The sequence below is a fragment of the Crinia signifera genome, unplaced genomic scaffold, assembly GCF_055691185.1.
Source record: "Crinia signifera unplaced genomic scaffold, ASM5569118v1 HAP2_SCAFFOLD_61, whole genome shotgun sequence".
In the NCBI taxonomy this organism is placed as follows: domain Eukaryota; kingdom Metazoa; phylum Chordata; class Amphibia; order Anura; family Myobatrachidae; genus Crinia; species Crinia signifera.
Genome location: NW_028142503.1, coordinates 17176 through 30408, shown reverse-complemented (window position 1 = coordinate 30408; position 13233 = coordinate 17176).

Below are 13233 nucleotides of genomic sequence, written 5' to 3'. Positions count from 1 at the left end.
TACCTTGCTACATTTTCCCCACTGATTGTACTGTATGCCATATCATCCATCTGCTGTCAATAAAAGTGTTTACTACAGTATTCAGTATTTGCAGTAGCATACAATAAGTTACTGTACAGTATCGTCTCACGCTGGAAAAAAGACAAGGATACATTGGAGTAACAATAAAATATTTATAAATACAGTATGAAAAAAAAAGAAACAACGCCAGAATAACAATTAAATTAAACGAACTAAAAATTGGAAAATGAAATCAATGAACTGGTGCATCAGCACCCGCACCGCCTCAAGCGCCCTGAGCCGCTGAGCCCTCTGTTGTTGTTCTGTGGTGGGGAAGTAAAATGTTAACGTTACTATAGTGTACTGTACGGTAAGTACTGTACTGTACTGTATTATTATTCTACAAAAGCAATCCCAACCACTGACATACTGTACTGTAACTGTACCTCTATAATTGGGGCCGGGACCCGGGCCAGGCCCCTGCGAGTCTGATCCTGGCCTGTGCTGGCTTATCCGCAGTTGGTGTCTTGGGCCCCCATGGACGATTGGCACTGTAGTGGGAGAAAAAGTGAGCATTACAATACAGCATGTACAGAACCTGTTCCACTTAGTGGCCCTTCTTCACTTCAACGGTGGTGGTCGTACTGTACTGTACAGTATGCCATAAAATAAAGCATGCCATGCCAAAAGAAGAAGCTGGTGGGTGGGACAGGCTTTTCTATTGGAATTACTGTTCAGGACTGTGTCAGAGGCGGAACTCAGTTCCCTCTACCATTGGAAACCAGTTGCCCATCACTTTTACACCTCTGGTTACAGTGCAGTACTACAGTAATTCTTACCACTTTCATCGTCCTCCTCCTCATCTTCCTCCAGCTCCATGGCCTCCACCTCAATGATGTCTGAGTGGAGAAAGGAAAATACAGTAGTACAGGAAAAAAAACATCATTTGCCTACTTACAGGTACTGTACTGAACATGTACTGTACAGTACAACTCCATAGAAGAAGGTCCTAATGGTGTAGATTGAAATGTCTACACACCATCTCCAAGCGGGCACCACCCACCTACAGTAGTGTACTGTACAAACAGGCAAGGCCCAAAGTCTGCGTGACACCCAGCGCAGAGCCCCCCCAAAGTGAAGTCCTACACCAAAGGCATTGTCAGTTCCTCCAGAACCACCTGCACTTCCAACCACTTCAACAGCTGACCCCCACCTCCGCATCCCACAAAGCACCCCCTCCACCGGACCACTGTACTCACTGCCTGGCTCCTGGTCCTCCTGCTGCTCCACCTCCTCCTCCTGTTCCTTCTCGGTGTCGAGGAGAACCGCCTCTTCTACCCGGGTGTGGCCTAGTGATGCTGCATTAAAAATAAAAAAAAATAAAAACATTGTAAACGTACTGTACTGTAAAGTAAATTCCCTTCTACTTTTAGAACTCCATAGAACGGTTGTGTCAAAGTCATGGCCCTCCAATTGTTGTGGAAGTACTGTACACATCCCACCCAGCATGCCATGCCACAGTTTTAACAATCCATCATACTGTACTGTATACAAAAAGTGGCATGCTGGGATGTGTACATATGTACTGTACAACCAGCAAAGGCCCAAAGGCTGCGTGACACTCAATGCAGTGCACCCCAAAGTGAATGCCTTCGCTGAACGGCATCTTCAGTTCCTCCAGAACCACCTGCACTTCCAACCACTTCAACAGCCAACCCCCACCTCCGCATCCCACAAAGCACCCCCTCCACCGGACCACTGTACTCACTGCCTGGCTCCTGGTCCTCCTGCTGCTCCACCTCCTCCTCCTGTTCCTTCTCGGTGTCGAGGAGAACCGCCTCTTCTACCCGGGTGTGGCCTAGTGATGCTGCATTAAAAATAAAAAAAAATAAAAACATTGTAAACGTACTGTACTGTAAAGTAAATTCCCTTCTACTTTTAGAACTCCATAGAACGGTTGTGTCAAAGTCATGGCCCTCCAATTGTTGTGGAAGTACTGTACACATCCCACCCAGCATGCCATGCCACAGTTTTAACAATCCATCATACTGTACTGTATACAAAAAGTGGCATGCTGGGATGTGTACATATGTACTGTACAACCAGCAAAGGCCCAAAGGCTGCGTGACACTCAATGCAGTGCACCCCAAAGTGAATGCCTTCGCTGAACGGCATCTTCAGTTCCTCCAGAACCACCTGCACTTCCAACCACTTCAACAGCCAACCCCCACCTCCGCATCCCACAAAGCACCCCCTCCACCGGACCACTGTACTCACTGCCTGGCTCCTGGTCCTCCTGCTGCTCCACCTCCTCCTCCTGTTCCTTCTCGGTGTCGAGGAGAACCGCCTCTTCTACCCGGGTGTGGCCTAGTGATGCTGCATTAAAAATAAAAAAAAATAAAAACATTGTAAACGTACTGTACTGTAAAGTAAATTCCCTTCTACTTTTAGAACTCCATAGAACGGTTGTGTCAAAGTCATGGCCCTCCAATTGTTGTGGAAGTACTGTACACATCCCACCCAGCATGCCATGCCACAGTTTTAACAATCCATCATACTGTACTGTATACAAAAAGTGGCATGCTGGGATGTGTACATATGTACTGTACAACCAGCAAAGGCCCAAAGGCTGCGTGACACTCAATGCAGTGCACCCCAAAGTGAATGCCTTCGCTGAACGGCATCTTCAGTTCCTCCAGAACCACCTGCACTTCCAACCACTTCAACAGCCAACCCCCACCTCCGCATCCCACAAAGCACCCCCTCCACCGGACCACTGTACTCACTGCCTGGCTCCTGGTCCTCCTGCTGCTCCACCTCATCCTCCTCTTCCTCCTCGGTGTCGAGGAGAACCGCCTCTTCTTCCCGGGTGTGGCCTAGTGATGCTGCATTAAAAAAAAAAAAAAAAACATTGTAAACGTACTGTACTGTACAGTAAATTCCCTTCTACTTTTAGAACTCCATAGAACGGTTGTGTCAAAGTCATGGCCCTCCAATTGTTGTGGAAGTACTGTACACATCCCACCCAGCATGCCATGCCACAGTTTTAACAATCCATCATACTGTACTGTATACAAAAAGTGGCATGCTGGGATGTGTACATATGTACTGTACAACCAGCAAAGGCCCAAAGGCTGCGTGACACTCAATGCAGTGCACCCCAAAGTGAATGCCTTCGCTGAACGGCATCTTCAGTTCCTCCAGAACCACCTGCACTTCCAACCACTTCAACAGCCAACCCCCACCTCCGCATCCCACAAAGCACCCCCTCCACCGGACCACTGTACTCACTGCCTGGCTCCTGGTCCTCCTGCTGCTCCACCTCATCCTCCTCTTCCTCCTCGGTGTCGAGGGGAACCGCCTCTTCTTCCCGGGTGTGGCCTAGTAATGCTGCATTAAAAAAAAAAAAAAAAAACATTGTAAACGTACTGTACTGTACAGTAAATTCCCTTCTACTTTTAGAACTCCATAGAACGGTTGTGTCAAAGTCATGGCCCTCCAATTGTTGTGGAAGTACTGTACACATCCCACCCAGCATGCCATGCCACAGTTTTAACAATCCATCATACTGTACTGTATACAAAAAGTGGCATGCTGGGATGTGTACATATGTACTGTACAACCAGCAAAGGCCCAAAGGCTGCGTGACACTCAATGCAGTGCACCCCAAAGTGAATGCCTTCGCTGAACGGCATCTTCAGTTCCTCCAGAACCACCTGCACTTCCAACCACTTCAACAGCCAACCCCCACCTCCGCATCCATAGGCGTGCGCAAGGGGGGTGCCGGGGGTGCACAGGCACCTCCTAATCATAGCTGAGGGATGGGGCTTTCCAACGAGCCCAGCCCCGTGTCTCTAGCCCCCTGGGAACCGGAGATACTGCCAGGCAAAGCTGGAACGTTTTCCCTATAGGATAACATGGGACCCGCTAATTCCGACCCCCACCCAGTTCAATGGCTGCCAATTCCCCCTTCGGCATCACTGAAGCTCGAGGTTGATTTCAGTCGAACCCAAATCGCTGGGCCTTCAATCTGATACCAGGCGGATCCATATGGATTATTTGATTCCAGGGATATTGAGGTTAAACCGTTTTTTTTTGTTTGTTTGTATGTGTGTGTGTGTGTGTGTGTACACTATGTGTGCGGGCGGGCATTTGCCCCTGGGCACTTGGGGTACAAGTGTCCCGTGCCCGCTACAGCCTCCTTCCCTTTTGAGCGGCTGACCAGATGCTGCCTGCCGCTGACAGGTAAAGTAGCTTCAGTGTGCGGCGTGCAGCATCCGGCCAGCGGCTCAAAAGGGAAGGAGGCTGCGGCTCCGGTGGGCATCTTATAAGAAGAGTGCACAGCGCTACCCGTAAGTGCGGATTCACGGGAGCACTGGTGTGCAATGCGCACCCCCAGCAATGAGCATGAAACTCCCCTTGTCAATGAGCATTTAACCACCCCCTTCCCAGGGAGCATGTGACTTCTGGCAAAGAACATTTCACATCCCCCCCCATGGCATAATCTGTAATGGCCATCACAGTCTGAGGCGTAACGTGTAATGGGCATCATGGTGTGAGGCGTAACATGTAATGGGAATTACACGTACAACGTGTAATGGGCATTATGGAATGTGGTATACTATGTACAGTAATGGCTGTGTGATGTGTAATATGCATGTAAGTATGTGTTAATTTTTGGCGCGCGCCTTCGACGTGCACAGTCCCTATTGTCCCTGTTTTAATAATATTTTTTTTTAAGCCCTAACATAATGTGTAATGGGCATTACGGTGTGTGGCATGTGTGATGGGCATTATTGTGCGTGACATTATATCTAGTGTGTTTCATTATGTGTAATAATAGGAGATGATGAACACGCCCAGTAGATAGTGATGGACACGCCCCCTCCAATGGTGCACCCCCTAATAAAACGGGCTGCGCACGCCTATGTCCGCATCCCACAAAGCACCCCCTCCACCGGACCACTGTACTCACTGCCTGGCTCCTGGTCCTCCTGCTGCTCCACCTCATCCTCCTCTTCCTTCCTACAGTACACCGCATTGTTGATCCCTATTCACACACAGCCCCAATTGTTTATGGTGTACTGTACAGTACATGTACTGTAGGGTGTGGATTGAAATGTCGAATGACATAATGTCGAATGTCAAAATGTCGACACCACAATGTCAAATGTGTAAAAATGTCGACATGGGTTAATGTCGACATTTCAAAAATGTCGACTGCCATAATGTTGACTGGGGTTATGTCGAATTGCTCTTTTGGGTTTTTTTTGGCCCGAAATGTCAACAGTGTCGACATGGACACTATTGACATAGTGAATCGGACCCTCGCATCGCTCGCTTCGCTCGCGATGCTTAGGGCATTTTTACACATTTGACATTGTGGTGTCGACATTTTGACATTCGACATTATGTCATTCGACATTATGACCGCATCCCGTACTGTGAAAGTGCGCCGTTGATATGGTCTGCTGCCCAGGGCCCACACAGACCATATCGACGGTGCTCTCTAGAGCCGCCAACCCCCCCTCCCTGTACCCCCCTCGGTACAGTACTGTGCTTACAGCGCCTGATGGCCTGAAGTCTCTCAGGATCCCTCCTGACCAGGTCACTCCAGCGCCGCTCTAAGGAGCGGATAGACCGCTGACGGCCAGTGTCCCTAAGGATAGCCCTGCGGGTCTTTCTGTAGGCCTTCATTTTCTCCTTGTTGCTGGAGAGAGTCCTGTCTCTCCAGCGCACAAGGTGCCTCAGCTCCCGGGTGCTGTACGGGCCCTCTCTGCGCTCCGCCATTGTACTGTACAATGCAGTGGTGCACAGCATACAGTACAATAAAGCACAGGTGACGCAAAATTTCGGCGCGGGGGTCCTAGACACATGACTTTCATCATGCGCCCAAAACTTTATTTAAAAGAGTTTGGAGATACTAAATCGCTAGGACATACTGTACTGTATAGTTTTATTAAATATCATTCTACAAAATACTGTACACACTGTATTCCAATAGAAAAAACCCTGAGGATGGCCCGCCAGCTCTGGAAGCACGTCTGGCACGGCCCGCCCCTTCGTGGATTCTTTGCTCTGCAGGAGATGTTGAAGTGTAATGACCTGTATTAGCCGACCCCCTCCACCCCTGGGGGGAGGGGAGGAGGCGCTTGACTTCATTACTCCTTGCAAGAGACAATACAGTATTGCAGCGTGTGAAATAGGGCTTTCTTAAACCAGTCACCCCCGGCAAACCTCGCACTGGACGCTTCAACTCATACTGTAACTCTTGGTCCTCGCGGAGGTTCAGTCGCATTAGCGGCTAAATCTCCCGAGTGTACTATCTAGATTCGGACGCAGATGCGCCTGAACCTCCGTGAAGTCTGGTCTGTCAGGACTCGGCTTGTGAATCCTTCAGTACACATTTAGTGGTCTACGCTAGCTTTATTGATTACTGTGCATTTATAAATAAATAAATGAATGAATGAATAAATAAATAAACATCAAAATTATCTTACAACCCCCTCCCCTCCGTAATCGAACTCGGGCCTCCTGCTTGGATTGCCGCGCAGCTAACCACTAGACTACTGCACGGTCATGTAAACCGTGGCAGGAGGAGGAGGAGCAGCAGTTGTGATGGCAAAACCAGTACCCCTGCAGCCTCTGAGACGCCCCCCTGGCGAGAACCCCGAGGACGGCACGGCCCGCCCCTTCGTGGATTCTTTGCTCTGCAGGAGATGTTGAAGTGTAATGACCTGTATTAGCCGACCCCCTCCACCCCTGGGGGGAGGGGAGGAGGCGCTTGACTTCATTACTCCTTGCAAGAGACAATACAGTATTGCAGCGTGTGAAATAGGGCTTTCTTAAACCAGTCACCCCCGGCAAACCTCGCACTGGACGCTTCAACTCATACTGTAACTCTTGGTCCTCGCGGAGGTTCAGTCGCATTAGCGGCTAAATCTCCCGAGTGTACTATCTAGATTCGGACGCAGATGCGCCTGAACCTCCGTGAAGTCTGGTCTGTCAGGACTCGGCTTGTGAATCCTTCAGTACACATTTAGTGGTCTACGCTAGCTTTATTGATTACTGTGCATTTATAAATAAATAAATGAATGAATGAATAAATAAACATCAAAATTATCTTACAACCCCCTCCCCTCCGTAATCGAACTCGGGCCTCCTGCTTGGATTGCCGTGCAGCTAACCACTAGACTACTGCACGGTCATGTAAACCGTGGCAGGAGGAGGAGGAGCAGCAGTTGTGATGGCAAAACCAGTACCCCTGCAGCCTCTGAGACGCCCCCCTGGCGAGAACCCCGAGGACGGCACGGCCCGCCCCTTCGTGGATTCTTTGCTCTGCAGGAGATGTTGAAGTGTAATGACCTGTATTAGCCGACCCCCTCCACCCCTGGGGGGAGGGGAGGAGGCGCTTGACTTCATTACTCCTTGCAAGAGACAATACAGTATTGCAGCGTGTGAAATAGGGCTTTCTTAAACCAGTCACCCCCGGCAAACCTCGCACTGGACGCTTCAACTCATACTGTAACTCTTGGTCCTCGCGGAGGTTCAGTCGCATTAGCGGCTAAATCTCCCGAGTGTACTATCTAGATTCGGACGCAGATGCGCCTGAACCTCCGTGAAGTCTGGTCTGTCAGGACTCGGCTTGTGAATCCTTCAGTACACATTTAGTGGTCTACGCTAGCTTTATTGATTACTGTGCATTTATAAATAAATAAATAAATAAATAAATAAATAAATAAATGAATGAATAAATGAATAAATAAATAAATAAATAAACATCAAAATTATCTTACAACCCCCTCCCCTCCGTAATCGAACTCGGGCCTCCTGCTTGGTTTGCCGCGCAGCTAACCACTAGACTACTGTACTGTCATGTAATCCGTGGCAGGATGTGATGGCAAAACCAGTACCCCTGCAGCCTCTGAGACGCCCCCCTTGCGAGAACCCCGAGGACGGCCCGCCAGCGTCTGATACCTGTAGTTCTTTCATGGATTGTCTGAGTTTGTCCTTTCATAGATTAGTGCTGTCATGTACTGTAGTACTGTACTTTATTTTAGCGCAAGTCGATACCGTCCAACTCTGGAAAGGCAGGAGGCACTTTGACTTCAGCGCCTCCTCCATTTGCTCACTTGTACTGTATTGTACGTTCACTAGTGTCTCATTTTAATTTACTTTACTGTACTGTACTGTACTTTATCATTTCCCACGAGCACCTCATCGTGCATGAGCGTCTAATCGCGCACGAGCTTCTCATACAGTATAGTAATACGGCGAATGGAGGAATCACTCCGACTGTATCTTGATGGAGCATTAGCCACCCAGTGGTGGCAGATTGTATTACATGGCGAGCAACCATGTCGCTTGGCGGACGCCAGCGCCATAAAAATATCGATGCGCCAGAACCTCCGCCATGGCGTCCAGGCGGCAATAATAAGGCCGGCGCCATCTGTATTATCTAATACCCATAGTAGTTGCAACACTCCGTTATTGCAGGTTATCTACCCAATGCGATTATTCTGATTATTTTTTTAGTGTAAATCAATTCACTTTACAGTTATGGAAGTATTACAGTCATCTAATCATTGATTTATGATCTGCATATCTCTTACTATCAAATAGCAGATAGTCAGTACTTACTACATTTATTTACAGCACAGTCCAATATACGTGGACTCAATTAAGCCAAAGTTTTATGGACAGCCCCACTATGTCCCACAATGAGTTGCATGATTCCTACCACATTGCTGATTCAATATGCTTATGATCTAATGATGTGTTTAAATTCTTTACAGGATTCTCTTACTGACACCTTTTCTATTACTACTACTGAATCTAACTGACACAGAGCTGGCAAAGAACAATATACTGACATCATTGCTTCATTTGAGGCTCTGAGACACGCACTGACAGAAACCACAGCACTGGATATATCAGATTTATCATATACCTGTCTTTACTGTAATGAACAACAAGCAGAGGCCTTGGGAGTTTGAACACATATACATTGGGGTTCACATAGACCCATCAGGTGTTACAGTTGCACACTTGACCGAGTGGCATCTGCTTTACCAACATGTTTAAGGACTGTGGCGGCTGCTGCAGCCTTTGTATAGAAATTACAGAACACCGCACACAATGTGTCTCTAATGCTACATCTTTTCTAATGAACTTTTCACGGACAAGATACATTTCCAGTGCATGGTTCTCTCGTTGGGAACTTTTGCTCCCAGCGCCACATGACCTGACTATTGTCAGGTGTGGTACGCTAAATCCTGCTACTCTGCTACCTGGTGGGACCCGGGAGTCCCAGAGGATGGATGAGATGCAGGATTTAGAACATGATTGTGAGGAATATTTAAAGCAAAATTTCTCCAATTAGACCTGATATCTCTGACACGCCACTACCATCTACAAAGATTGTAGTTGTCACCAACAAGGAGACTCAGGATGGCCATATACGGGATATGCGGTAGTATTGGATTTAGAGATCCTCATTTTCCATCGTGATTTTGCTATGATATAATACGCTAATATCACAGCAAGTAAAGGAGCTCATCGAGGCTGTGCAACTCCCTGCAAAGGCAGTAGTTGTTAAGTGTCAAGCTCACATGTTATAAAGTGATCTTGTTTCACTTGGTAACAAAAAAACAGGATGACCACTGTTGTGAATCACACCACTATACAATTTAATGTTTTTTTAGCAGAAGCTCATAAAGCATCAAGAGTTGTGTATTTAAAAGGAATGTGCCAATGGATGATGAATGGATACAGTCAAAAGGCTAATGGCCTATGTAAAGATGGTGGGGGCAGATCAGTAGCTCCCCAAACCCCTCCTCCTGGCATATGCGGAAGCTGCCCATGGGATGACCCATGTAAGGAGAGAGAGGGCATGTATGTTGATTTCATCTTATGCAGAGGCCCAAACGCATCTGCAGAAGAATGAACTCAGGAAAATTATTCCTATAGAACCATCAAACATTTCTCCTACCACTGGTCCATTCCTAAGGTTAAAAATATTTTTTTGAGAATTTACATGCATTTAAAATTGTCATTATATTTAAATGGTATCTGATGTTATCTTGATTATAAGGAACATCCCAGCTGTCCCATGTACAGCATCCTTTACAGCAAAGAAATTTATTGAGAAATTGGTGTTCAGATATGTTATCCCATAAGGTATATGGTATTAAAAAAAAAAATTATAGAGGTACATATTTGACAGGAAGGGTATTCTAAGGAATAAGTCAAAATATGGGTATGAAAATTTGGTTGCACTCACCACACACTTAAAGGTTTTAGTCAAAATTGAACATGTTAACAAATGCACATTGAGAACACATTATTTAGGGTGGGTGTAGAAATTACCATGAGTTGACTTGAAGTTTTGTCTTCGGTTTTGTATGACATTCACACTACTCCTCAGCAGCCACTAAACCTGTCCCCTTATAAGATCATTATTTTAATTGATATAAACATTTTTTTTTTTTTGGGAGACCATCAATCCCTATTCAACATCCAGCAGCAGACTTGTCACTCTAATTCTCACATCATCTAAATACTTTACCAGAAAAGCAAACAAGCTTATGAAGGGATGTTGTTATAAGGTCCAGCCTGGAGACTATGCAATGGTGAGAAAATTCTTACAATTAAATGTCTCGTAGATCAAAGGCAAGACCCGTCCCTGTGAAACAAACCGATTGAATTAATGCGTCTCACTGCAAGAAGGTTTCCGACCTGGTGGTGATATCAGTTGAAAGAAAAAGAAACTGATGCAGATAAATATTGTGACTGTGATTCTAACTTAATAAACTTATTTGATGATGGGCTTGTCCAGGGCCCCCACACAGACCAAGACAAGGTCCACGGAATCGGGGGGCATCCTTAGTGGTGTCCCTGCGGGTTGTGGGCAAGAAGAGGTCCACGGAATCGGGGGATACCCTTAGTGGTGTCCCTGCGGGTTGTGGACAAGGTGTAAAACAATGATCCCCATGAGTGACCAAGTTTCCCATACATTAACTAACTGAAGAAGTCATTTTTGTTTTTTTAAGTTTTCATATTTTTATAGTGAATGAGGGTTACCAGGGATTGGTTGCTGGCAAGGACAGTGTGTATAGTTATCAAAGAGGTACTACTAGAGTCATGGTGGTGTATTCTACTTCTGCTTTTAATTTTAATCCCACAAGTAATAATCATAACAGACACACATATACATCATACTACTGATGCTCCCAGGTTTCGGTATGCATCAGAGGATGGTAATAAAATACTGATAGCCAATATGTTAAACTAATTAGAAGGTTTAAAATAAATATATGAGTAATAACATAAAAGTAACTAAGAACATCCACACCAGAACCATTGATAGAATACATCTAGTAAGGTATCAGTAAAGAAGAGGCATTCTAAATAAGGATGGTAACAATGGTGCAAATATAATATCTATATGCAAACTGACATTTCTTCTTTAAGACGCTCATCATGAGCTGATAAAAAGAACAATAAGGTAAACTGATTGTTGTTTATATTGTCATCTACGGTATCACTCTGGTAATGTTGGGTTAATGGCTACTTATATTTGCAGTCAAATCAAACAACACTTCATTTTCTATGTAGGATTTACACAAGTGAATCTTATAAGGTTACTGACTCTCCCTAGGTTTAAAATTGGTAAAGAGTGTAATAACAGTAGATATTTTGGAGTACAACAAAACATGTAGTTATCATGTGACAGAGTTGGGTGAGCTAGTGGAAAATCTTAATAAAAAGGGGTACTCATTGAATTGTTTCTTATGATGTTTTCTCAAACATACCGTCTCATAAGCCATGGACATTACCACAAGGATTATAAGGTTTCTAAATGGTTACAAACACGATCTATTGTAAGAAAATGTTACTTTTACTAATTAATACAGTGGTGATTCAACATGAAGAGTTGAAAGTAACACATGGTATATTAAAGAAACACACTTAGTTACATTATCCCAAGTTTATAAAATTGTATTTGAATTTGTGAATATAATTAAAATATGGTACAAGCATCACAAATACTAAACTGATGGTGACGTTAAAAGGAAAGTTGAATTAAATGATTTGGGTTGAAAAATTTTTTTAGTTTATTGAACAGGTGTGAGTGATGTGATTCCCTACAGTTGGTTTATTTGGTTGAACCCCAATAACTGGTTCGCATAAGTCAATGTTATATATGCTTTAAGAAGTTTGATGTTTTTGCCAAGATAATATTATTGATTTTTCTGTATACTAGTGAAATGCTTCAAGAAGGTTTTCCGATGTATTAAGAGAGAAACAAATGATGCGTTTTGCAAGAGATATGAACTTTCTTTGGAGAAGTTCAGAGGATGGACTGTTAAAACTGAAATAACGCATCAATAATTATATACTTTTGTTATACTCTGTTTTCTCAAATATTGTTATTTATTGCTGCAGGTGGCGTTAGCTTGTTGCACAAGGTACTAGCCACGCCGTATGAGGCCTACCCTTTGCGCTAAGCAGCAGGTGTTTGTTAGAAGCAGCAGCCATTTTGTTAGGCATGACTTGCATAATAATATTATTAAAATGGCTGATCATTCAGAACAGAGCTGTAAAAGTGATTTCTCATAGAATATTGTTTTTGGTTTTAGAAGCTTAAGAATGTGATGTTGACAGTATAATGTAGCAAGGACAGAAAGTTAGTCTCCACAAACTGAATAAGATGGGAACAAGGCCACACATGCGTAGACCCACAAGGCCACTGAAGTTGGGTGTTGGGTTAATTATGACATCATGATTGAAAGCAGAGCTTTCCAATAAGACTCAATGCTTATGAGTAATTAATTAATTAATGTGATAAAGGTTTAAATATCAGAGTGATAGAAGGAGGGGGAAGGCAGTTGAGAAAGAACAAGGAAGCACAGGGGGCTGGAGGTAATTATGAAGGAGGTTTAATCATGGCTGATCACTGTCCTTGAAAGGTGTCCATTTTGATTTGATTTAGAATTACTGTTTAAGTATTAGCTAATCAATTTTATGTTTCTTGTGTTAGTCTGCATTTGCAAATACCTGTAACGAAGCTATTCTTTAAGTAAAGCATTGCCATACATTTTATAAAAAGGTTGTGTGGGTGTGCAATCATTTCAGCGTTGCCGTTATATTTAAAGGTAATAAAGTAAATATATTTGGTTTGGGTTATCAATCATATCTAATCTTATCAGATAAATATCTGGTTTATCAACC